Raw genomic sequence first — 25879 nt, forward strand, 5'->3', positions numbered from 1 at the left:
TGACTTATTTTGAGTTTTAATCATGATAACTATTTTTTTCCTTCGTATTGATTGGACTTTTGGGGTACAAATATTGATTTTGGTTGAAATCTTTCTTCGATTGGTTTTACTTTATTTTGGTTGGGACTACGAGTAAGCAAACATTTCCATAACCGTCCAAACCAACCATTTCAAACCACCCAAACCGAAATTTTATCATTTTATAACGGTTTAGATCGGTTGGGGTTTCATTTTTCCAAAACCCAAAAAAATAACGGTTTAGTTTAGATTTGTCTTTTATACTACACATTATATCCAAACCACCCGAATATATTAAAATATTGTAATTATATATTTTGAGGATACATATATTGCATGAATTATTTATATTTGTAAGTATTTGAATCCATATTATGTTAAGTACACTTGGATGTTAAATATTAAAGTTACAAGATCCAAATTATTACATAATGAACTTGTTTAATTGATAATTTATTAACCTAATAAATTTTTAACCTAGTACATATATGCACATATTTTTCATAACGGTTTAAACAAAAACTGTCCAACCCGAACCGTTATAATTTGGGTGGTTTAGTTATATCTGTAATGGTTATGGTTACGGTAATAGTTAAGTAAAATGTAAAAACACTAAATTTGGTTTGGATGATTATAAGCTCCAAACCCGCCTATTCCACCCGATACTCACCCCTAGTTCGGACTCTCGTACACACACTCTCTTTCTCTATTTGATGATATTGACTCAGCAATAAAAAAATTAGTAATTATTTATTTCCATCTCATCTTCCTTTTCCTTTCTCCTGTTTATATGTATACCTTTTTCACCTTTTATTTTACTTTGAAGCCCTTGGCCGGGTTGTTTGAGTTTAAGACATGTTGACCTAAAATTGTTTTACTTCATTTGGTGTTGTAGTTTTGAATTTGTTCGATTAAGTGACTCTACTTTTTGTTTGACAAACCCTCGATTCATCATAGTGAGTTTGAGGGAGAATTTTAACATATATTATTATTATTATTATTAATATTATTATAACATATATTATTATTATTATTATTATTATTATTATTTTTATTATTATTATTATTTTAACATATAATATTATTATCATTATTATTATATAGTCTCATTATTATAATAGTTTCCTTTTAGTGATATTTTTCATTTATTATTGTTTTGTTGATAGCAATATTATTATTTTATTGTTGACAATCTAAGTCTCTATTCTATCATAACTGAGAATAAGTTGCATCTTAATAAAACATAATTTTTCTTTCTTTCTCTGTATACTTTGTTTTCTCTCTATACTTTATCAACTAGGTAATCAAAGATAGGCAAATGAAGATAGGATAAAATCTAGTTTTTGAAGTATGAAATGAAATTTATCTATCCTATATTATAATATATGAAAAATAAAAATTTAGTTGGGTTACGGTACTTTGTTAATTACTTAATTACTTTTATTCACTCTCCATTCATTAATTTACCAAATTACCCTCATTTATTCTACTAAATTTAAAATTCTGATTTATTATTCTATTAAATTAAAGTCAAATAAAGTTAATGACCATTCACGGTTATTCGTATATAATTAGAGTACAAAAAAACACGGGGAAATTACCTAAAATACATATATTTTCAAACTATTTTCAAAATACTATCATTTTCAAAATTATTTTTAAAAATACAATTTTTAAGTTTTATTTTCAAATATACGGTTTGCTTATGCAACTTAATTTCAAATTTTGAAAATTTTACAACCGAATCAATCTTAAAATCAAATTTGAAACAAAAAAGTTGTATAACAGTTTGCAGAAGATACAAATTGTATTTTTAAAAATAAGTTTAAAAATGATAGTATTTTAGAAATATATTTTAAAAAATGCTTCATTTTTCTAAAAAACCTTTATAAAATACAACTTCTCTGACATGCCAAGCTCACTACTTCTCGAAAACAAAACAATCCATCATAATACATAGAGTAATACTTTATTTATTTTCTTGTAACAATATCTTTGTCATTACAAAAACTGTTGTGAGCATAGCTGAAACACAATACCCCAAAAATAAAAAACTGTTGTCTAAAGTATTGTTTTCTTAATAAAAACCATTGTTTAACTAGATGAAATTTATACATAAACTGTTGTAGGAGTAAATTCGCATAACACTATTTTTAACTATTGTGACTCTAAATTGTTACAACGGCTAAGAAACTGTTGTTTGTAGAATATTAGAAAGGGTCATATGCGTTGTGCGAATAAAATGAGACAAAGGTTTTATATTCAGTTGTGTGATGTATTTGTTACAATGGTGCGTAACCATTGTATGAGTGCCAAACACACCGCCCCCGGATAGACAACGAAAAATTCATCTTTTAGACAACGGTGGAAAACCATTGTCTCATTCAATATTTCTTGTAGTGTGATCACACACATATACGTACTTGTTCATCATTACCCATTTCAAAATGGATTTCCAAACTTTTTGCCCAAATTGGTTGCAACTTGATGGCGATCAAGCAACAAGCAACAGATAAGATAAGTCCCGTGTGAATTATACCATGGGCTAAGGTTTGTTTTGACTATTTTTAATTTAAGTGATTAAATTTTTTGTTTGTTATTTATTCTTGCGTATATGTTATATTATTCTTTTCATTTTTACGTATTTTTAACACGCACACACAAGCCGGAGGACTTTCGGGAAACAGCCTCTTCATTCTTCGGAATGAGGGGAAAGTTGTGTACATCTTACCCTCCCCAGACCCTGCGTTAAGCGGGATATAATGGGTATGTTTGGTTTGGTTTGTTTGGTATGACAAAAATATCACTTTTTCAAACTGTTGGCCAAAAATCCGAGTTCATTTGAGAAATGGATAACCTAAAACGCATTTGATGAATATGTATCATGTAAAAAAATAAAAAATTAAAAAAACAGTGAAGGAGACACGCATTACCAGAATGCGTATCAAAGCTTTTGAAGTCATGATATGCAAATACGTATCATCATTTTACATTTTTTCGATTTTTTTAAAAAACTTTTCTTAACATTAGTTAACCCATTTCTAAAATATGTATTACTAATACCCATATTCTAAATGCGTATTATAGTGGCATTTTTTGCCAAAATTTTTAAAAGTGGTATTATTGTCATATAATATAAAAAATTGTATTTTGTCGTTTTTTAATAAAAGCAAGCAATCATGTTACAAATGGAAACAAGTTGCGTCATACTTCATTGAATCGTAAAATTTAATCATCGAAACACGTATTTATTTTTAATTTTAATTTTAATATTTAAGTTAATAATTTAAAATTGGAATTAAAAAAAAGTTCTTTTTTATTATATTGTTGTTAGCTATATAAACCTATATTCTATACTAATCCATAACAAGATTCATAATAACAAAACCTAACTTTTATCTCCTCTCCCTTTTTTATCATAGTAAGAGTAGATATGGTCGTTCGATGTGGGATAGGTTGATGAAAAGCAAATTTTGATTGCTTCCACATGTTGGGTTGGTTCAATATGGGATAGGTTGATGGAGATCATATTGTGATGGTTTTCAGATGTTAGGTTTAAAATATATATTTCAATTATTGTTTGGTTTATCGTCTTCTTCTCCAAAATCCAAATCGGTTCTTTGACTTATTTTGAGTTTTAATCATGATAACTATTTTTTTCCTTCGTATTGATTGGACTTTTGGGGTACAAATATTGATTTTGGTTGAAATCTTTCTTTGATTGGTTTTACTTTATTTTGGTTGGGACTACGAGTAAGCAAACATTTCCATAACCGTCCAAACCAACCATTTCAAACCACCCAAACCGAAATTTTATCATTTTATAACGGTTTAGAGCGGTTGGGGTTTCATTTTTCCAAAACCCAAAAAAATAACGGTTTAGTTTAGATTTGTCTTTTATACTACACATTATATCCAAACCACCCGAATATATTAAAATATTGTAATTATATATTTTGAGGATACATATATTGCATGAATTATTTATATTTGTAAGTATTTGAATCCATATTATGTTAAGTACACTTGGATGTTAAATATTAAAGTTACAAGATCCAAATTATTACATAATGAACTTGTTTAATTGATAATTTATTAACCTAATAAATTTTTAACCTAGTACATATATGCACATATTTTTCATAACGGTTTAAACAAAAACTGTCCAACCCGAACCGTTATAATTTGGGTGGTTTAGTTATATGTGTAATGGTTATGGTTACGGTAATAGTTAAGTAAAATGTAAAAACACTAAATTTGGTTTGGATGATTATAAGCTCCAAACCCGCCTATTCCACCCGATACTCACCCCTAGTTCGGACTCTCGTACACACACTTTCTTTTTCTGTTTGATGATATTGACTCAGCAATAAAAAAATTAGTAATTATTTATTTCCATCTCATCTTCCTTTTCCTTTTTCCTGTTTATATGTATACCTTTTTCACCTTTTATTTTACTTTGAAGCCCTTGGCCGGGTTGTTTGAGTTTAAGACATGTTGACCTAAAATTGTTTTACTTCATTTGGTGTTGTAGTTTTGAATTTGTTCGATTAAGTTACTCTACTTTTTGTTTGACAAACCCTCGATTTATCATAGTGGGTTTGAGGGAGAATTTTAACATATATTATTATTATTATTATTAATATTATTATAACATATATTATTATTATTATTTTTATTATTATTATTATTATTATTATTATTATTTTAACATATAATATTATTATCATTATTATTATATAGTCTCATTATTATAATAGTTTCCTTTTAGTGATATTTTTCATTTATTATTGTTTTGTTGATAGCAATATTATTATTTTATTGTTGACAATCTAAGTCTCTATTCTATCATAACTGAGAATAAGTTGCATCTTAATAAAACATAATTTTTCTTTCTTTCTCTGTATACTTTGTTTTCTCTCTATACTTTATCAACTAGGTAATCAAAGATAGACAAATGAAGATAGGATAAAATCTAGTTTTTGAAGTATGAAATGAAATTTATCTATCCTATAATATAATATAAGAAAAATAAAAATTTAGTTGGGTTACGGTACGTTGTTAATTACTTAATTACCTTTATTCACTCTCCATTCATTAATTTACTAAATTATCCTCATTTATTCTACTAAATTTAAAATTCTGATTTATTATTCTATTAAATTAAAGTCAAATAAAGTTAATGACCATTCACGGTTATTCGTATATAATTAGAGTACAAAAAAACACCGGGAAATTACCTAAAATACATATATTTTCAACCTATTTTCAAAATACTATCATTTTCAAAATTATTTTTAAAAATACAATTTTTAAGTTTTATTTTCAAATATACGGTTTGCTTATGCAACTTAATTTCAAATTTTGAAAATTTTACAACCGAATCAATCTTAAAATCAAATTTGAAACAAAAAAGTTGTATAACAGTTTGCAGAAGATACAAATTGTATTTTTAAAAATAAGTTTAAAAATGATAGTATTTTAGAAATATATTTTAAAAAATGCTTCATTTTTCTAAAAAACCTTTATAAAATACAACTTCTCTGACATGCCAAGCTCACTACTTCTCGAAAACAAAACAATCCATCATAATACATAGAGTAATACTTTATTTAGTAATAACCTATGTATTGTAATAAAATATCACCGTCCAAACTTGGCCACTTAAGAATAAACTCCATATTATAATATTTTACACTTTTTTAAAGTCCATACTTTATTACTTTTCCTCTACATAAGAATAAAAATACTTATAATTAAATAAATTATATCTATGTATATCCAATAAATATAATCTTGTTACATAAACGACAACATAAAATATTTTTCTAAATTTGTTTATGATAATGACTTAATTATAGTACACAACTAACTTTTAATTACCTTTTCTACATAAAGAAGTAATGGATGACAATTGAATATTATTGACTTTGTGTATTCTAATTTTGTAGAACAACTTTATAATCCATCTTGACAAAAATAGGCTTTTCAATGTACACCATTATTAATATTTAACCACTCATCAGATTATACTGATATTTTATTGCACAAAAAATTATTTAAAGCATTGATATTGACGAGCATGAGTATATATTTAAGTTTGATTTATGGTTAACAAATCTCTCTTCAATACGTGTCAAATTTTGACTACAGGTAAAAACCATCTTCTATTGTATGCATGTTTGTTCAAAAAGTAATCATATATTATCTTAAAAACTCACATGTTTAAAAAGTAAATGTATATTCTCTTGAAATGCTCGATTATCATTGGTGTTTATAGTTTAAACACTAATATATGGAAGAAAAGAAGGCAGAAAAATGTTTCTATTGATGGCATTGATGGGCATGATGTTGCTTTCGTTAATGTTGCTGCATAGTGGATTGGGTTTAATTCGAATGACCATAAATTTGTTATATGCTTGGATACCCAAGACTGTTATGATTCAAAAACTCTTGGATTCAGGCTAACCAGTAATATTTTCTAAATTCATTGATAAGTATGCCTTCACGGGGCTCTTTGGAGCATTTTCAGGATAAGACAAAGTTGGCAATCACAGAGATTTTGGTCGGCGCTGTTAGAGCATCGACCAAAGTAGCCAAATCATTAAAACTACTAATATTTTATTTTCTCTTTCTTCTATTGTAATTTTGACACATTTTTTATTAGTATTTACTCCAATGGTTTGCAACCCAAGTTGCCACAATATTCATACATTATGTTTTTTAAACTAGATAGGAAGTTATATCTCTCGTTGATATATTTGTATTTTTTCCATTTAGCATAGTCACGCGACATTTTGGCACTCCCATTGGCAATGCTCTTAATGAAAATGAATAGTTTAACCATAAAACGGTAGTAGTTTTTCTCTTCCAGTTTCGTGCTTTCATTGCCCCAAATAATGAAAGCACGATATTTCATTAACTTATGTCCCGTTCCTAGAGAATCTGTACGAAGTTGATTCATATCGAGGGGAGTTGCCTTACTGTCATGTAGATGAATGAGAACTCGAGAAAGGAAAGTAAAAGTGCTTTGATGGCAATCTATAGGCTATGTTGGTAGGTTCAATGTTTGTTAAGTTATATTATTGTTAGATTCTGGTTCATTATTATTTCTTTATTCAAATATATCTTCATTTGGCGGGTTCTTGTAAGTTCGGCTCTCGATGATGTGGGAGATGGAGCACCTTGGCTCTTCAATTTGAGCGAGTACCCTTAGTGTGTTTGAGATGGAGCACCTTGGCTCATATGAATTGTGCGTGAAATAAAATAGAAAAACGTACAACCATTAAGCCAAGTAATCTTCACACTTGGTGTAGTAGTTGTAAGTTTTTCTTTTTATTTCACGAACAATCACACGAGCTATAAAGCTCCCTCCCTCACCGATCGGGGAGCTCTCTCAAATAGAGTTGAAGCATTTTCGGAATTGAATCAACAAGAAGCGCAGTCAAATATACAAATATTACAACAAAGAAATAAAAATAAAACCCAATATAAAGATAAGATAAACGAATAAACACTGAAATTACCAGGACGACACTTGAATACACTTTTTCTTTTTCCTCTGGCACATCTTTATTTCTTGGTATATAGAGGACAACAAGGCAGTTCCTCATGCATATAAATCAATTTTGTCCAAAATTTTTAGAAACTGGGCGTAAGTTGAAAGAATCTCGTGTTTTCATTGTTAGGGACAATGAAAGCACAACACATTATTAGGAGCATCGTGATCTTTCAGTGATTAACTTTTTTCACTGACAATAACAGAAATGATTAGAATCTCTGTAAATGACAAATTCGTCTTGTCCCGAAAATATTTTTCAAAGACCCTCGCAAAATCATATTTGTCTATGGATTTATAAATTATTATTGGTTAACTCTGGATTGTCAATGAGCGGACACATCGAGGATCACGCTTAAATCCTTTTTATTAAAATTGAAAACTTGTCTCTCATAGTTGTAATACTCATTAGAAAATATGTTTTCTAGGAAGCAAGCAAGCCTATCAACATCCTCAATGTTTACGAGAGGAAATATCACTAGATTATATTCTTTTTCAATCCAAAATTTATCGAATTGTGTACGTTACGTATAACTTATTAGATAATACACTGTATGTGTGAATAATAGTTTGATCAAATCTATTTTAAATTTATAATTACTAGCTCATATTTGAATTAAAATATACACATTTTTTCCCAATTGAATTCAAAAATGAATTTGAATTTTGTTCATTATTAATTAATCACATATGGATTCAAACTAGGGTTACGTTCAATCCTCCCAACCCCATCAACCGCAAAAATCACCCGCAGGCCGTAACCAATCCGCAGAGTACAGTTAAGTGGGTGGTCGTGAATGTAATTTTAGATAACTATTAATCTGTTGTTTGGTTGCGTATTTATTATTTTAAAAATCGTGAAAATCCAACAGCACCTACAACCGCATATTATAAATTGAAATATACATATAAATAAAATTATTGAATTATTGAAACTTGGACTTGGCCCAATATAAATGAAGTTCATAAAGTTTTATACCAACTTTTATATTTCAGGATTAATTTTTCTTTTGTAATATGTCACTGGACTCTTGAATTTATTTGTCATTTAAGCTTATTCAATTTTTAGGATTATTGAATTCTTCTATAAAGCCTTATAATTTTCATATGCAATATTTATTGAAGTTAGTTTTTTTTATTTGAGTGGTTGAACCGCAAAACCAACCGCAATTACGTGGGTGGATTTGGTTGGTTTTTTTATACCAACGGTTTGGGTGCGAATGGAGATATTGGAAAACCGTTAGTTGTGGTTTGGTATGGATTTTACCCTCTAACCGAACCAAGCCGCACCGCGTACACCCCTAATTCAAACCCTTACTATGCGGATTCTTAAGGGGTTCTCCAAAACTAGAATTTTTTTTTACAAATTCCAACAAGGGATTAGTATCAAATATCGTGGATAATTCCAAAATGGGTCCCCCTCAACTTCATTTTACAGCTGTTTAAGAGGTAACAATTTACTTTTTATGAACTTTATGAATTCATTTCATAACCTTTGTATAGTCATGATTAACTAATTTATTAGAATAATAATTATAATCCAAAAACTAGTAGAATAATATAATCTTTCAGGGTATCATGGTTTGAGTGTAGAAGCATGGGTCAATATTTTTTTTAAGTAATTACAACATGTTTAATTGATTTTAGTACAAAATAATAGGGTGAGTACTTATGTTTATATATACAAAATTATAATTTTGATCAAAAACATGTCTATTAACTATCAAGTATCTTTATTAAGAAAAATCTAAGTTCTTACTCAATTGAAAATTAATCGAACATTACAATAAAAACTCGGTCTTAAATTGTTCTAATTAATTTCACATATTTAATAGTAGATTTTTTTTGTAAAAGTATTCATTTATAAATTTTATGGGGTCTTAATAACTTTTAAGTATTGCCAAAGATTCTTTAGACAAGTACATTTACCAGCTTTACATACCATTTCATACATATTAACTACTACTTGCTCTGATTTATTTTGTGGATACCTATTTATGGATGATACCAGAGATAGGTGTGGTAGCTCCGACGGAGAAGGCTCTGATAGCGGTCGAAGAAAGAGTCATCACCAACGACACACGGCTCGGCAGATTCAGAGGCTTGAAGGGTATCGTAATTTATGACTAGTGTTTCATTAAAAAAATTTCAGAATTTAAATTTTTTCAAATTATTTCTTGATGGAAAAATTGGTGTGAATATACAATTTCGTTTAAACAATTTTTGATGATGTTGAGTTTTGCGATTAAATATATTTTATTTCTTGAAATATAATGTGAGTGCGTAGTTTTGGACTATTCAATTGTTTTATATTTTAATTAGCGAAAAAATTAAATTATTTTATGCCTGATCTAAGTAGAGCCGTAAAGGTAAGGTATCGTTACATCTGACCTCGAGAGATCCTTTGTCTACTACTAGTGGATATATGGTATATGTTTGTTTCAGTTGTAAGGTGACGAGTCCATTTATTATTTCTAATAATTTCTTTAAGTGTTTAATTGAAGGGCGTTTCGGGAATGTCCCCATCCAGACGAGAAAATGAGGATGGAGCTAAGTAAAGAGTTGGGATTGTCTTCTCGCCAAATTAAATTTTGGTTTCAAAACAAAAGGACACAATTAAAGGTTTGTTGATATTAATTTATTTAGGTCTTTGTTCTTTCTTATTTTTGTTTGGTGCTGACTGAAATGTTTTAGGCAAAACATGAAAAATCTGACAACAATGTTCTTCGTGCCGAAAATGATAAGATCCGAAATGAAAATATCTCCATCATGGAGGCGCTTAAGAATGTTATGTGCCCATCTTGTAGAGGTCCGGATCAGTTTGGTGGAGATACTTACTTGAAAGAACAAAAGTTGCGGGAAGAGAACATGTTTGTATCATTGGAGCTGTGTACTCCACTGTAATTTAGTCAAACTTAAGTTCATGCTCTGTAATTACTTAGTTAAGTATGTACTGCAGGTTAAAAGATATGAGAACATAGTTGCCAATTTACAAGCTGCTAATGGTGGATGTTTCTCGTAATGCTATGGATGAACTGATCAAGCTTGTACAAAGTGATTCACCTTTCTGGATAAGATCATCAGCTGATGGGTGCGAAGTTTTAAATCTTGAATGTTATGAGAGCATTTTTCCAGGAGTTGCTAAAAGTCCTAATGTTCGCATTGAATCATCTAAAGATTCAAGTGTTGTGATCATCGATATTTTGGAATTAGTTGATATGTTCATGGATGCGGTTATTGTCTTATATGAAGTTAGACATCAGTAAGCAAGTCTATATTTTAGCACAAGCCAGCTGTGTTGCTGGGTGTTGAGCTGTCATGAGCTGTCATTCCATTCTGTTAGAGTTAGAGTTGTGGATATAAAAGACTGAGTTGTAATTCTAGTTTGTTAACTTTTACTTTCTCAAAATAGGACTTATCTTCCATCTTCTCCAAGTTGTATCTAGATCTGTAACTACTTTCATTTACAAAATACAGTAAGCTTGATGTTTATCTTCGTGTTCATTACAGTTGTATTCACAAATACTTTTACATTTTTTATGAATGTTAAGATGGTATCAGAGCTACATCGATCGTTTTAGAGCTGAAGTGATCGTTTTCTTCGATCATTTGTCTTGTTTCTTGAACATCGCCGATCAATTGTTAATCGTCAATCAATATAATCGATTGTAAGTTCAATTTCCACAATTTTCACATTTTTAGGTTAGTTTTAGAGATATTCTACAGTTTTATGTCTTCTAGTTCGTTGTTTCATTCGTATGCTCATGCTTTAATGGTGACTCCTACTCAACATACTGCTGGTACTTCTAACAAAACAAGTCACACATCGCATACTGTTTATCCTGATTCCATTGAAATAAATGTGCATCCCTTGTATCTTCATAACAATGATCAACCTGGAATGATCTTAATCTCTAAAATGTTAGTTGGATCTGAAAACTATGCATCGTGGAAGCGTTCTTTACAAATCGCACTTTCTGCGAAAAATAAGTTAGTAATCGTTACTAGAGAATTCGCTCCTGTTCCTGAAGGTTCTCCATTATATGTTCATTGGAAACGTGTTAATGATATGGTAATTACTTGGATTATCAATACTGTTTCTGATGATATCAGCAGTAGCATGAATTATCTTGATAGTGCTTGTACTGTTTGGAGTGAATTGAGTGAACGTTTTGATGCTGTTAGTGGTCACAAAGTGTATGAGATTCAGCGTGATTTGTTTAAATTGGAGCAAGGGAACGACTCTGTTGAGTTTTACTTTCCTAAGTTGAAAGGCTATTGGGATGAATTGAAGGCTTTACAACCTGTTGTTAAGTGTACGTGTGGTGCTACTAAGGACTGGGAGATGCAGCTTGAGCAGACTCGTTTAATTCAGTTTTTGATGGGACTGCATTCCAGTTTCACTGCTGCAAGGGGTCATTTATTAATGATGAACCCATGGCCTAGTGTAAATCAGGCTTTTATGTTGCTGAAACAAGAAGAAAAACAGAGGCAGACACACAGTTTGTCTTCTCCATCTCAGATTGCTATGATGGTTAATCTTCTTAAGCCTCAAACAACAACAACAACTAAATCTAATGAGAGATTTGGTTCTTTTGGTTCTTCAATGGAATGATCTTATTATCATGGAAAGGGACATCTCAAAGAAAAATGTTATAAACTAATTGGCTACCCTGCAGATCATCCATATCACCCTAACAACAGAGGGAAGAAGAAATCTGGGAATTTAAGATTTCAGAATGCTTATTCTCAGTCTATTAAATCTTCTCAAGCTACACAAAGTGTGAATTCTAGTATGACAGAGCCAAGGTTCAGTCCAGCAGAGATTAATTCTGGAAAGTTAACATCTCAAATGGAAATGCTTCAGCAACAAGTGACTACCTTAATGCAAAGCATTCAGAAGAATAATTCTTCTCAAAATTCCCAACCCTCTGGTTTCTTTACTCAGAATATAGCAGGTACTGCTTTATCTCTTTTGTCCACTACAAAGATTCTTGTCCATATGTGGATTCTAGATACAGGAGCAACAAGCCATATGTGTTGTGATAATAGCTTGATGCATAATATTAAACCTTTGTCTGCTCCCTTGTCCATTAAGTTTCCTGATGGAAACACAACCTTAGTTACTCATTCAGGATCAATATTGTTATATCATGTTTCTTTTGGTAATTGATGATGTCTTATTTGTTCCCACCTTTCAATTCAATCTCTTGTCTATTAGTAACTTGTCTGCTCAGACTCATTGCAATATCTTTTTTACTTCCACTGAGTGTATTCTGCAGGACCAACTCCAGATGAAGGAATTGGTTCTTGGTAAGCTTGTTGAAGGCCTCTATCAGCTTGACAATTCTGTTTCAGACCATTCTTCTATCTCAGCCACTGTGCTATCAGTCTCCAAAACCTGTTCTACTTCTGTTTGGTATAAGAGATTAGGACATGTTCCTTGTACTGTACTCAATAAGATTTCTGATCTTTCTATTTCTAAGTCTGATTGTCTGGATCATTGTGACATTTGTCCAAAGGCTAAACAATGTCGTTTACCTTATAAATCTAGTGTTTCTGAATCTATGCTTCCTTTTGATCTTATCCATTGTGATCTTTGGGGTCCATATAAAATTGCAACTTGCAATGGTTGTAAATTCTTCTTGACAATAGTAGATGATAATACAAGGGCTATCTGGACAATTTTTCTTCCTACTAAGCAGCATGCCATTCAGTCTTTTAAGGATTTTTCTGCTTATGTTGTTAATCAATTTCATACTACTATTAAATGCATTAGAAGTGATAATGAAGGAGAATTTGTTAATAAGGATTTACTTTCATTCTTCACTTCTAGTGGCATTTGTCATCAAACCACTTGCCCTCAAACTCCACAACAGAATGGTAAAGTAGAAAGAAGGCATAGGAATTTGCTTGAAATGACTAGAGCACTTCTTTTTCAGTCTCATTTTCCACTTCACATATGGGGAGAATGTCTGTTAACATCAACTTATTTGATTAACAGAATTCCTAGTTCTGTTTTAGGATTCATCAGTCCTTTTGAGAAATTGTATCATAAGCCCCCTTCTTATGACACTATTAAAGTGTTTGGTTGTCTGGCCTACATGATTGTTCATACTTTAGAAAAACTTGTGCCTAGAGCAGTTCCCACAATTTTTGTTGGATATCCTAACTCACGGAAAGAATATAAGCTTCTTGATCCAGCAACTATGCAATTCCACACTTCTAGACATGTCATTTTTCATGAAGGAGTTTTCCCTTTTAGAAATAAATTTTCTGATTGTTCTTTTGTTTTCAATCCTCCTGTTGAAAATACTGATGATACTCCTTTAAATGTCAATGTTTCTTCTGATCCTTTGTTGTAGCAATGTGAATCACTACCTGTAATTTTTACTAGATCATAGTCCCATATCCTCTCCTGATACTAATTTTTAGCTACCAGATATCCAAATCTCTGATTCTCCTTCATCTTCTTCTTCTTCTGATGTATCCTTACCACCAAGAATTTCCTTAAGATCTAAACTCAAACCTTCTTGGATGAAGGACTATCATATTTCCTCAGTTTCTGATTCTGTTATTAATGATTCTCCTCAAGTCAATTCAGCTTTCTTGAGTTGTCTATTGATGCTTCCAAATACAAGTATAGTCATTACTGTCCTTCAACTAATGTGTATTCTTGAACCATCTCTTCAGATATTTCTTTTTTAAAAGAACCATACACTTATAATCAGGCTAGTTCAGATCCTAGATGGGTCGAGGCCATGCATAAAGAGTTGACTGCTCTTGAGTCTAATGATACTTGGTCTCTGGTTTCTCCACTTCCAGGCAAGAAAATAATTGGTTGCACATGGGTTTATAAGCTCAAATATTTGGCTGATGGTACATTGGATAAATTTAAAGCAAGACTTGTGGCTAAGGGTTTCACTCAGGTTGAAGGAGAAGATTATCATAATACCTTTGCAGCAGTTGCAAAGATGACTACTGTCAGAACTCTATTGGCTCTTGCTTCTGTTAAAAACTGGTATGTTCATCAGCTAGACATAAATAATGCCTTCCTCCATGGGGATCTTCCTGAAGAAGTCTATATGGAGCTACCTAAAGGACATCATGTTTATGGAAATTCTGATTTGGTCTGCAAACTGAACAAATCCATATATGGCCTTAAACAGGCTTCACGTCAATGGTTTGAAAAATTAGAAGCTGTTCTTATTAGTTTAGGTTTTGTTCAGACTGTTGCTGATTATTCTCTCTTCATAATGCATACTGCAGACTCATTCATTGTTGCCTTGGTCTATGTAGATGATATTCTACTTACAGGAACTGATTCTTCTTTTATAGATCATGTCAAGACAGTTTTGCATTCCACATTTACTATCAAAGATCTGGGTTTGGTTAAATACTACTTAGGACTTGAAGTTCATAAGTCTGCTGCTGGTTTCTATATTCATCAACATAAATTTGTTCATGATCTTTTGATAGAGGCTGGTCTACAGGATGCAAAGCCTCTTTCTCTTCATGTTGATATCAATATCAAGTTGTCTGAAGATGAAGGAGATCTTCTCCTTGATGTTTCTTTGTACATAAAATTTATTGGCAAACTTCTTTATTTGACTACTACACGTCCTGACATATCTTATATTGTCAATCATCTCAATCAGTTTCTTCACAAGCCTCGAGTACCTCATCTATGTGCAGTACAGAGAGTCCTTAGATATCTCAAAGGAACATCTTTTCAAGGTTTATTCTATCCATCAGATTCTTCTTTGCAGCTGGTGACTTATTCTGATAGTGATTGGGGAGCTTGTCTTAAGACTTCTCGCAGTGTCACAGGCATTTGTTTAATGCCCGGTTCTTCATTAGTGACTTGGGTTTCTCGTAAAGAAAAGGTTGTTTCTAAGTCCACTGCAGAGGCTGAATTAAGAGCTCTTGTAGATGCTACTTGTGAGATATCTTGGTTGCAGCTTTTACTTTCTGAATTGTGTATTTTACAGACTCCTCCACAATCAAGCTGCTCTTGACATTGCTGCTGATCCGGTTTTTCATCCGAAAATAAAGCATTTCGCCATAGATTGTGATTATATTCGAGAACAGGTACAAGCTAAGCATATTGCACCAGTATACATTCCAAGTTCTTCTCAACTAGCAGATATTTTTACTAAGGGGTTGACTCGTCAAGCTCACTGGCATATTCTCTTATGTTTGAATGTTCAACCTCCACAATCAATCTGAGGGGGAGTACTGTCTTATATGAAGTTAGACATCAGTTGGCAAGTCTATATTTTAGCACGAGCCAGCTGTGTTGCTAGGCGTTGAGCTGTCATGAGCTGTCATTCCATTCTGTTAGAGTTAGAGTTGTGGATATAAAAGACTGAGTTATAATTCTAGTTTGTTAACTTTTACTTTCTCAAAATAGAACTTATCTTCCATCTTCTCCAAGTTGTATCTAGATCTGTAACTACTTTCATTTACAAAATACAGTAAGCTTGATGTTTATCTTCGTGTTCATTACAGTTGTATTCACAAATACTTTTACATTTTTTTATAAATGTTAAGAGCAGTTAGTTTTGTATTCTTTCTATTATTATATTTGGTTAACACCTTATTAAATACCAAAATGCTATATAATATTTTGGTGCGGGGATGTGAATTATTTCTGCTTTGCAGAACAAGTGGATGGATTTTTTTCCTAATATTGTTTCGAGGGCGATAACACTTGAAGTTGTATCATCCGGATTGATGGGCAGTCGAAGTGGCTTATTACAACTGGTTATATATATACATATATTCCATCCATTGAATTTTATCCGCTTCTGTATAATCTATGTATATATTATGGTACAAACAGCTTGAAAATGAATTTGTTCTTGTTGTAGATGTATGAAGAGTTGCAGGTGTTGTCCCCATTAGTACCAACCCGCGAATTCTATTTTCTTCGTTTTTATGAGCAAATTGAGCAACATTCATGGGCTATAGTTGACGTTTCCTATAACTTTCCCCAAGAACCTTTTTCTAACTCTCAAAGTCCAGTTCGTCTTCTACCTTGTGGTTGCTTAATTCAAGACATGCTCAATGGCTGCTCGAAGGTCTTGCTAAGTCTTTAGCAACCGTTTTTTTCCTCTTTTTTGTGTTTTTTTACTCGACCATCTTAACATATTTCATGATGACAGATTACTTGGATTGAACACATTGAAATTGAAGATAAATGACCAGTTCATAATCTTTACATGAAACATGTATGTGGTGGTTTAGCATTTGGTGCCACAAGAAAGCTTGCTACACTTCGAAGAACTTTTGAAAGGCTTAGTTGTTTGATGGATGTTAGTAATACTTCCTATTTTGGAGGAGATAAGCCATCTACATGCTCTGCATTTTATTTTTTTCTATATCTATTCACTACAAGGAAAACCGGCTCACACAACGGTTTTTGCCCGTTATCTGATACCCTGAAAAACCGTTGACTATTGAGCCGCCGTCTCTTACATGGATCAGACAACGGGAAAAAACTGTTGTGTGAGTCTACATAGACAACGACCATGTCATTAAGCCCGTTGTATTATATCCAGAAAAGATAACATTTTTGCGTAGTTTTTCGTTGCAACAAGTAACATTACTCAAGTGTTTTCCCAAAGTCAGGAAACACTAGTGTATATTATCACTAATAGTATGACATTAAAATAAGAAATACAACATTTTGTGTCATATAAACGTTGTTGTGTACCCAAACACACAACAAAAATGAGCTAAGAAAACTCTTGTAATCATGGTCTACAGACAACAGTTTTTTTTTCTAAATGTATGGCTTGAACTACTACATACAACGGTTATCCTTTCCCAACGTGTGGTTCGAGTACCTTGCATACAATATTTTTAATTTTTTTTAGACACTGATTTTTGTTATAAGAAATATTGTTTTAGTTCTAAAAAATACAAAGCTTTTTATGAAACTTGGATATTGAAAGTATTGTCTCATAAAAAATATAACAAGTATTTTGATGAATGCCCTCATTGGCTTTGCATATCCAAACAAAAGTTCTACATGTAGCCAAAAGAATAATTTTCCATATCCAAATAAAAATAAGCTACACTATAGAATGAACATGCTACAAAAATTTCAAAAAATAACAATCCATCAACCTGCCCCTTATTCCCAATTGGGCCTCTCCTTTCCTCCTTGCCTTTCATGGTATCACAAACTTGTAGGATAGATGATGTTAAGTCCATTTCAAGTTTTACCATTTGTAACGACTTTAAATTTTCTTATGCAACTGCTGGTGTTTCTGGTGTGCACTAACTTCCCAAACTTGATTCACTTGGAAGTCCAGAAGGTCAAAACTCACTTTGTCGATAGCTTGTTTCTCGGCATAACACTGATTATTCACTGTGACAAAAATTTAAATGTCAGCACAACTGGCTCTAACCAAACAATCATTTAAAACACGTAAAAATGATTAAGAAACAAAAAGAACATGTATTAGTACGCAACAACGTCACAAGCAGTATCTTTGAGAAGGAAACCCAGGGTGATTTCAAATACAGAATGAGGGCAGCTACCTATAGCTTCTTGTAGAATAGAAATCATAACACGACCCATAGAAGCTGAACATAGATGATAAATATATTGTATGAAAAACTTTTTAACTAAAAAGTTATAAAACTGTCAAGTACATGACACGATATATATTGTCGCTTACGTGGCTATGAGTTTCAAACAAAACAATGTATAGTGCTTAGGCACCTGGCCTCATTTTCTCTAACTAGAGAACAAAATCCTGCTCCTGATGAAAAGATGCATGGTTCAAAAACCATTCCTCCACCTCACTTGATGACAACATAAAATACATGTTTTTGGCGTCACACAATATTAGCTAATAATCAACATAATAATAGTCATCATTGATCTAAAGATGCAAAAATGTAGGCACATGACAAATCACAAAGTTATCAATTATAAGTAATTGAAAATAGTATTGCAAAAAGTAGTCATTTTCATTAGGTATAAGTTTGGGTTAGCATTCTAAGACAAAAGTTTTACAGAATGGGCATTTCAAACGATTGTATATCCAGCAGAATAATATTATTCGAAATAACAGCCCTTAATTTTGGCTAAAAAAGATAGTGATGATATCAAGGCAACACGTTAAAAAGTGATATCAAGTATTAAATCTCGCAAATATGCAAACTAAACGATTAGTAAGCAGAACACCTTAGTTTCAGCATGTTTAATGATGTATGAATCAAACTAAAAGATTACTAAGCAGAACATCTTAGTTTCAGCATCTTTTCCAATATAGGAACAATAAATATATTGTTATCATACATGGATCTTATCGTATAACTCAACGAATCATGAGTTCTGAATTTCAACACTTGCAAATAAGGACAATGGTCCACAACTGTAGTCCTCTCCCTAGACCACCATGAGACAACATTGAAATAAGACTCTGACCACACCACACCAATATATAGCCTATTTTAAAAATTGAACATGAGCTTCCAAATTAACACCAGTACACATAATCAATTTTTAAAATTTAATATGTACATGAAAAATTACAAAATTCAAGCCAGTGAATGTCAAAACATTTACTTATATAAACAGACATAATTAAGCAAGCTCATATATAATGAATTGAGGAGAGTACTCAATTCGATTTGAATGGAAACTCACATGTTGATTTGAGCGGGTGCCCGATAAAAGATTTTGATTTACTCTGCAAAGACCCTATAGGGAATCCACCAACCATTACTGCACAGTTAACTCCAGTGCATGCCTCGACAACATCAGTTGTTGCAACAACACCTGTTACAAGTTATAATACAGAAAGGTATTAAATAAAAAGTTATACCGATGTTGTAATTATTTCTTTTTCATTTATAAGTTACAACTTACAACCAAAGAGTGTAAGAACTAACTCTTCAAAAGAGGAAACACAACATCCACCAACTATATTTTCACTCCATTCAATGCCTCGGCAGCTGGTGGAATATCGAGCATGTGGAGGATTACAAGTTGGTCAACACCCAGCATCACTCATCTGACAATCATCGGCACAAGAGTATATCCAATTTGTCTAAGGGCCAAGAACTAGTCATACAAACCTTTCATTTAGCTAGCAATCGAATCATGAGATTTAAACCCGTTCAATGGGAATGAGATTCTTCTAATACAAGCTTATACTGAAATATAATTATCAGTTTTATTAACCAAGTTAAAATTCATCCTACTCTCTATTAATCTACTGACAGGTCTAAGGTGAGAAGTCCTGCTAGGTAATTAAAAATAAGTTTCGCATAATTTTTATCAACAAAAAGATAAGAAGCCATTCCAGTTAATGAAAAGAATGAATTCAGTTCAAGACAATGTTAAGAAAACAATGAATTCAGCTCAAGACAGTATGCATACCTTATATCCATAGGTCAAATAACCCCCTAAAAACTTAAATTTCCTCTTATATACGGCCAATAGAAGATCAATTGCCCCCTAAATAGAAGAATTTAGATCTTATAAATGTCGTAATCGAGGCCCTTTTCGATCGAGTATTCAACAGAAGCAGGTCTCTGAGAGCCTTCCACCTTGGGAACTGTTAGTTACTGAGTCAACTACTGAGTCAAGTGGCGAGTCAGGTACATTTTCCATTTCTAAATCGGACATGTTTCTCGACGAGTCAGTGCAATACGAGAGAGAGGAGAGATTTGTAGTAGTAATATGAGATAGTTTTGTACGAGATATTGAGAAAAGAGAACCTAATAGAGTTCTTGAGAGTGAAGATGCCATTGATTTTAATTGAGAAAATTTTGAGTTTGAGCCCTAGAATTGGGAAGATTAGGGGAAAATGAACATACAAATCAATCAAAAAAGGCTAAAATCAAAATAAACATTTATGTATGTATAAATTTTGCATAACCAGGAGAGTAGACAGGGAGAAGAGCGGGGGAGAGAGAAAGGAAGAGAGAGATGAGAGAGAGACATTCAGATCTGTGAAGCAATTAGACTGCACTATTTGTTAAGGCGGGGTGTCATTTGGGGAAAAATGGGAAAGAGCGGTCCATTTGCCGCTTCAATTTTCACATGTTTTACCCTTATACAGCTTATATTTCAATAGAATTTTTATTAAAATTTAAGTAAATTAAATATTAAAAACTATTTTACACATATATATATTCATATATTTATATTTTATAATTTGTGTATATGACTTCAATCAATATATCTTAACATTCACACGGTTGGATCGTTGAAAAAATTATACAAAAAAATTATATTGGTAGTCGGGAACGAATCTTGTGTTTGGAAGTAGTGATTTTACCAGATTTTTCTATTTTCGTCATTCAAGATGAATTTAATAATTTTTTCTTATGACTAAAATCGATATATCTTAACATCCGTACGGTTGGATCGTCGAAAAATCATTTTAAAAAATTAATCCTGTAAATCGGGAATGAGTCTCGTTGTCAGGAGGGGTACTTTTACCAGATTTTTCTAATCCTGGCATGCAAAATGAATTTCAAATTTTTTAATAATTTTTTCGTATGACTAAAATCGATATATCCCAACATCCGTACGGTTGGATCGTCGAAAAATCATTTTAAAAAATTAATCATGTAAATCGGGAACGAGTCTCGTTGTCGGGAGGGGTACTTTTACCATATTTTTCTAATCCTGACATTCGAGATGAATTTCAAATTTTTTAATACTTTTTTCATGTGACTAAAATGAGTATTTCCTAACATCCGTACGGTTGGATCGTCGAAAAATCATTTTAAAAAATTAATCCTGTAAAATCGGGAACGAGTCTCGTTGTCGGGAGGGGTACTTTTACCAGATTTTTCTAATCCTGACATGCAAAATGAATTTCAAATTTTTTAATAATTTTTTCTTATGACTAAAATTGATATATCCTAACATCCGTACGGTTCGATCGTCGAAAAATCATTTTAAAAAATTAATCTTGTAAATCGGGAACGAGTCACGTTGTCGGGAGGGGTACTTTTACCAGATTTTTCTAATCCTGACATGCAAAATGAATTTCAAATTTTTTAATAATTTTTTCTTATGACTAAAATCGATATATCCTAACATCCGTACGGTTGGATCATCGAAAAATCATTTTAAAAAATTAATATTGTAAATCGGGAACGAGTCTCGTTGTCGGGAGGGGTACTTTTACCAGATTTTTCTAATCCTGACATGCAAAATGAATTTCAAATTTTTTAATAATTTTTTCGTATGACTAAAATAGATATATCCTAACATCCGTACGGTTGGATCGTCGAAAAATCATTTTAAAAAATTAATCCTGTAAATCGGGAACGAGTCTCGTTGCCGGGAGGGGTACTTTTACCAGATTTTTCTAATCCTGGCATGCAAAATGAATTTCAAATTTTTTAATAATTTGTTCTTATGACTAAAATCGATAAATATTAACATCCGTACGGTTGGATCGTCGAAAAATTATTTTAAAAAATTAATTCTGTAAATCGGGAACGAGTCTCGTTGTCGGGAGGGGTACTTTTACCAGATTTTTCTAATCCTGACATTCGAGATGAATTTCAAATTTTTTAATACTTTTTTCATGTGACTAAGATGAGTATTTCTTAACATCCGTACGGTTGGATCCTCTAAAAAATCATTAAAAAAATTTATCTTTTTCATCAGGTATGAAAAAAATCTAGTACGAGGCAACACCCAACGGTTTTTTATGAAAAAATCTTGTTTGAAATAAATTGTGACAACAGGGTTTTTGATAAAAACCATTGTCTTAGATGATCAACTTTTTTAAATCTTACGGCTGATATTAAATCTACTTTTAATCAACGGCTCTAATTACACCAACTCAACAATCCAAGTGAATGTTTTTTCCCCAATCACATGGTGCCACCTCATCACAAGCAACACTTCAGAAATTTGAAGGATCAGACTTACAGACAATGGTTTTTTATAAAAATAGGTTGTCTTAGATGAACATTGACAACATTTATTTGAACAAAAGCTGTTGTGTAAGCGTAGCAGCGTTTTTTAATCTAATAGCTGATATTAAATATACATTCAATCAACTGCTCTTAATACACCAACTCAGCAATCCAAGTGAATGTTTTTTCACCAATCACATCGTGCAACCTCATCACAAACAAGTGTGAAAAAATCTTTTAAAAAATTTATCTTGTTCATCGGGAACGAATCCCGTGTTGGGAAGAAGTGTTTTTACCAGATTTTTCTAATCCTGACATTCGAGATGAATTTGAAATTTTTTAATACTTTTTTCATGTGACTAAAATAAGTATATCTTAACATCCGTACGGTTGGATCGTTGAAAAAATCATTTAAAAAAATTATCTTGTTCATCGGGTAAGAATTTCATGTTGGGAAGTAGTGCTTTTACCAGATTTTTCTAATCTTGACATTCGAGATGAATTTGAAATTTTTTAATACTTTTTTCATGTGACTAAAATAAGTATTTCTTAACATCCGTACGGTTGGATCATCTAAAAAATAATTTTAAAAAATTATCTCTTTTATCGGGTAGGGAAAAAAATCTAGTACGAGGCAACATCCAACGGTTTTCTATGAAAAAGTCTTGTCTGAAATAAATAGTGACAACAGTTTTTTTGAAAAAAAACCGTTATTTTAGATGATCAACTTTTTTAAATCCTACGGCTGATATTAAATCTACTTTTAATCAACGGCTCTAATTACACCAACTCAACAATCCAAGTAAATGTTTTTTCACGAATCACATGGTGCCACCTCATCACAAGCAATGCTTCAGAAATTTCAAGAATCAAACTTACAGACAACGGTTTTCTATGAAAAAAGGTTGTCTTAGATGAACATTGACAACATTTATTTGAACAAAAGCTGTTGTGTAAGCGTAGCAGCGTTTTTTAATCTAATGCCTGATATTAAATATACTTTCAATCAACTGCTCTTATTACACCAACTCAGCAATCCAAGTGAATGTTTTTTCACCAATCACATGGTGCCACCTCATCTCCTCTTAATGAACGTCTCTCATTATACCAGCTCACCAATACAAGTGACAATGATTTTATGAGCAAAACGCTTGTGTGATGTCGTGACATACAACAGAATAAAAACACTTGTATGTCAAGTGATATTTAGACAACACAATGGAAGTACGTTGTTTGATTCGAGCTTAACTAATCCATTGAGAAAATACTTGTCTCATTCCAACAACTGTGTTTCACAACGTTGTCTCCATTACTTTCAGACAATGCAAAATTAAACTGTTGTACAAACTACCTCATTAGCACAACATATCTTTAGAAAGGCTTGTCTGTGTCGATTACCTAGACAATAATTTTTAAAGCATTGTAGGAATGATGAAATCTTTTTATTTAAACAACACCTTATCTCATAAAACGGTTGTCTAATAAGATATGTTACACAACAGTTTTAAACCTATTGTAGTAAAGGGATTCACACAACACCCGTTTTCTGGTTTTTAAAAAACTGTTGTGTAAAATTTATGGGCAACACTTTTTTGGTCAAGCGTTGTCTGATGGGTGTTGTCTGATGGCATTTTTCTTGTAGTGATTTAGTGGTGCCTTGTGACACAAGTATATGAAATTGATTTAACACCTGATTTCCAGTAATTACATCCACTCATGGCAAAAGAAATTTGATGAAACTTTCCCAGAGGATGGTTAAGACTTTTTGTTCTAGCATCAACACAATTAATGGACAGCAAGTGATGATCTCTGGGATGAACGATTTGGAAGTACATGCAATGCTTCAAAGGTGCACTGATCCTGGCCATCTTAACAGCATTGTTCTGAGTGCAGCAACTACTATTTCCGTCCCATTTGCTTCTGTAGAGGTTTTCAATTTCTTCAGGGACGGAAGAAACCGATCCCTTGTAAGATTTATGATACAAAGTTTCTTTTTCTGGTGCAAAGCTTCTTATGCATATCACTCTTACAAATAATCTTTTGTTTGTTTTTTTGATCAGTGGGATGTTTTTTCTAATCATAATCCTGTCAAAGAGATTGGCCATATTGCGTGTGGATCTCATCCAGGGAATCGTATCTCTGTTCTCGGGGTATGATTTTTAGCCTTTTTTTGCTTTAAGTTATACTTGCGATCTTTATCTTATTTAAAGGCAAGGATTTTTTAGGGGCCCCTTACAGAGAACCCTAATTCTTAGGAGAACATGTCTTGAACAACATATAATTGTTTTTATACTTGCCCCGTTTAATTAAAGCAATCTTACGATTGGCAGGCCTCGGGTACCAGCCAGAGCAACATGTTAATACTTCAAGAAAGCTGCATCCACTCATCAGGTGCCCTTGTTGTGTACTGTCCTATAGACCCACATGCCATCAACATAGCCATGAGTAGTGAAGACCCCTCAGTTGTCCCAATCTTATCCTCTGGATTCGCAATATCTCCTGATGCTGGAGAAAATCTGGGTCCTGGAGAAATGTCAGCTGGATCACTTGTTACAATAGTGGTACAAATTATCGTGAGCAACTTGACAACAGGTACGATGAGACAAGAGGCGGTGAATACAATTAATCACCTGGTGGGAAACACTATAACTCGGGAGTCTGTGAAGCACCCTATTTAGATGAGCATTGATTACAGGCGGGAAGATTAGTTGATATTAGAGATGCCTAACTTAACTTAGGGTAAACATACCAGAAAAACCATAAATGTAGCTAAAGGTAAGTTCGGTTTCTCCAATCTCGACTATTTATCCCATTGATAAAAGGTGTCCCTCATAAACATTGCCGTGTCTAACTCAATATTTAGTTTTATATTTTGTTTACTATAGATGAATGAGGTATTTAACTACTAGTCTACCGGTAAGTGAACTATTACGTTTGTTGTCCGAATCTACTAAGGTTGAGGAGCAGTATATGAACAGGATGTTGCATTAAAGATATCCCTGAAGTTTTTTGGTATTGATCGACAATTAGGAATCAAGTTGTTCCCAACCAAGGCTTCACCACAAAGGTTGTTCAATGAGGTGCACAGCATGTTCAAATTTATGTTACATAACGTCTTGTTTTCGGGGGTGAAGTGCTTGAAGGTTTCCGGGTACTTGTGCATAATGCAATCGAGTAGGTAGACAAACTCCGAGTTAACCTCATGGCCCTGCCATAACCCAAAATCTCTATTCCCCTTCGAAGAGCATAACGGATTTTTGTCCGTCCCTTCAACTGGAGCATCATTTGTCTGGCCCTGTCGCCATCAATTCAGGAATTTTCCATCACAAGCTGTTCTCGCTCCCCTATGTCCACGGTGTTAGCACACACTGTTCCATTTATGTATTGACAATC

General features: G+C 32.3%; 1 pseudogene; it reads left to right on the top strand.

Moving 5' to 3' along the window:
- The first annotated feature begins 10578 nt into the window (after positions 1-10578).
- Positions 10579-25164, top strand: LOC141709501 (homeobox-leucine zipper protein HDG11-like; annotated as a pseudogene).
- The last annotated feature ends 715 nt before the right edge of the window (positions 25165-25879 follow it).

The sequence above is a fragment of the Apium graveolens genome, chromosome 1 (genome assembly GCF_009905375.1).
Source record: "Apium graveolens cultivar Ventura chromosome 1, ASM990537v1, whole genome shotgun sequence".
In the NCBI taxonomy this organism is placed as follows: Eukaryota; Viridiplantae; Streptophyta; class Magnoliopsida; order Apiales; family Apiaceae; genus Apium; species Apium graveolens.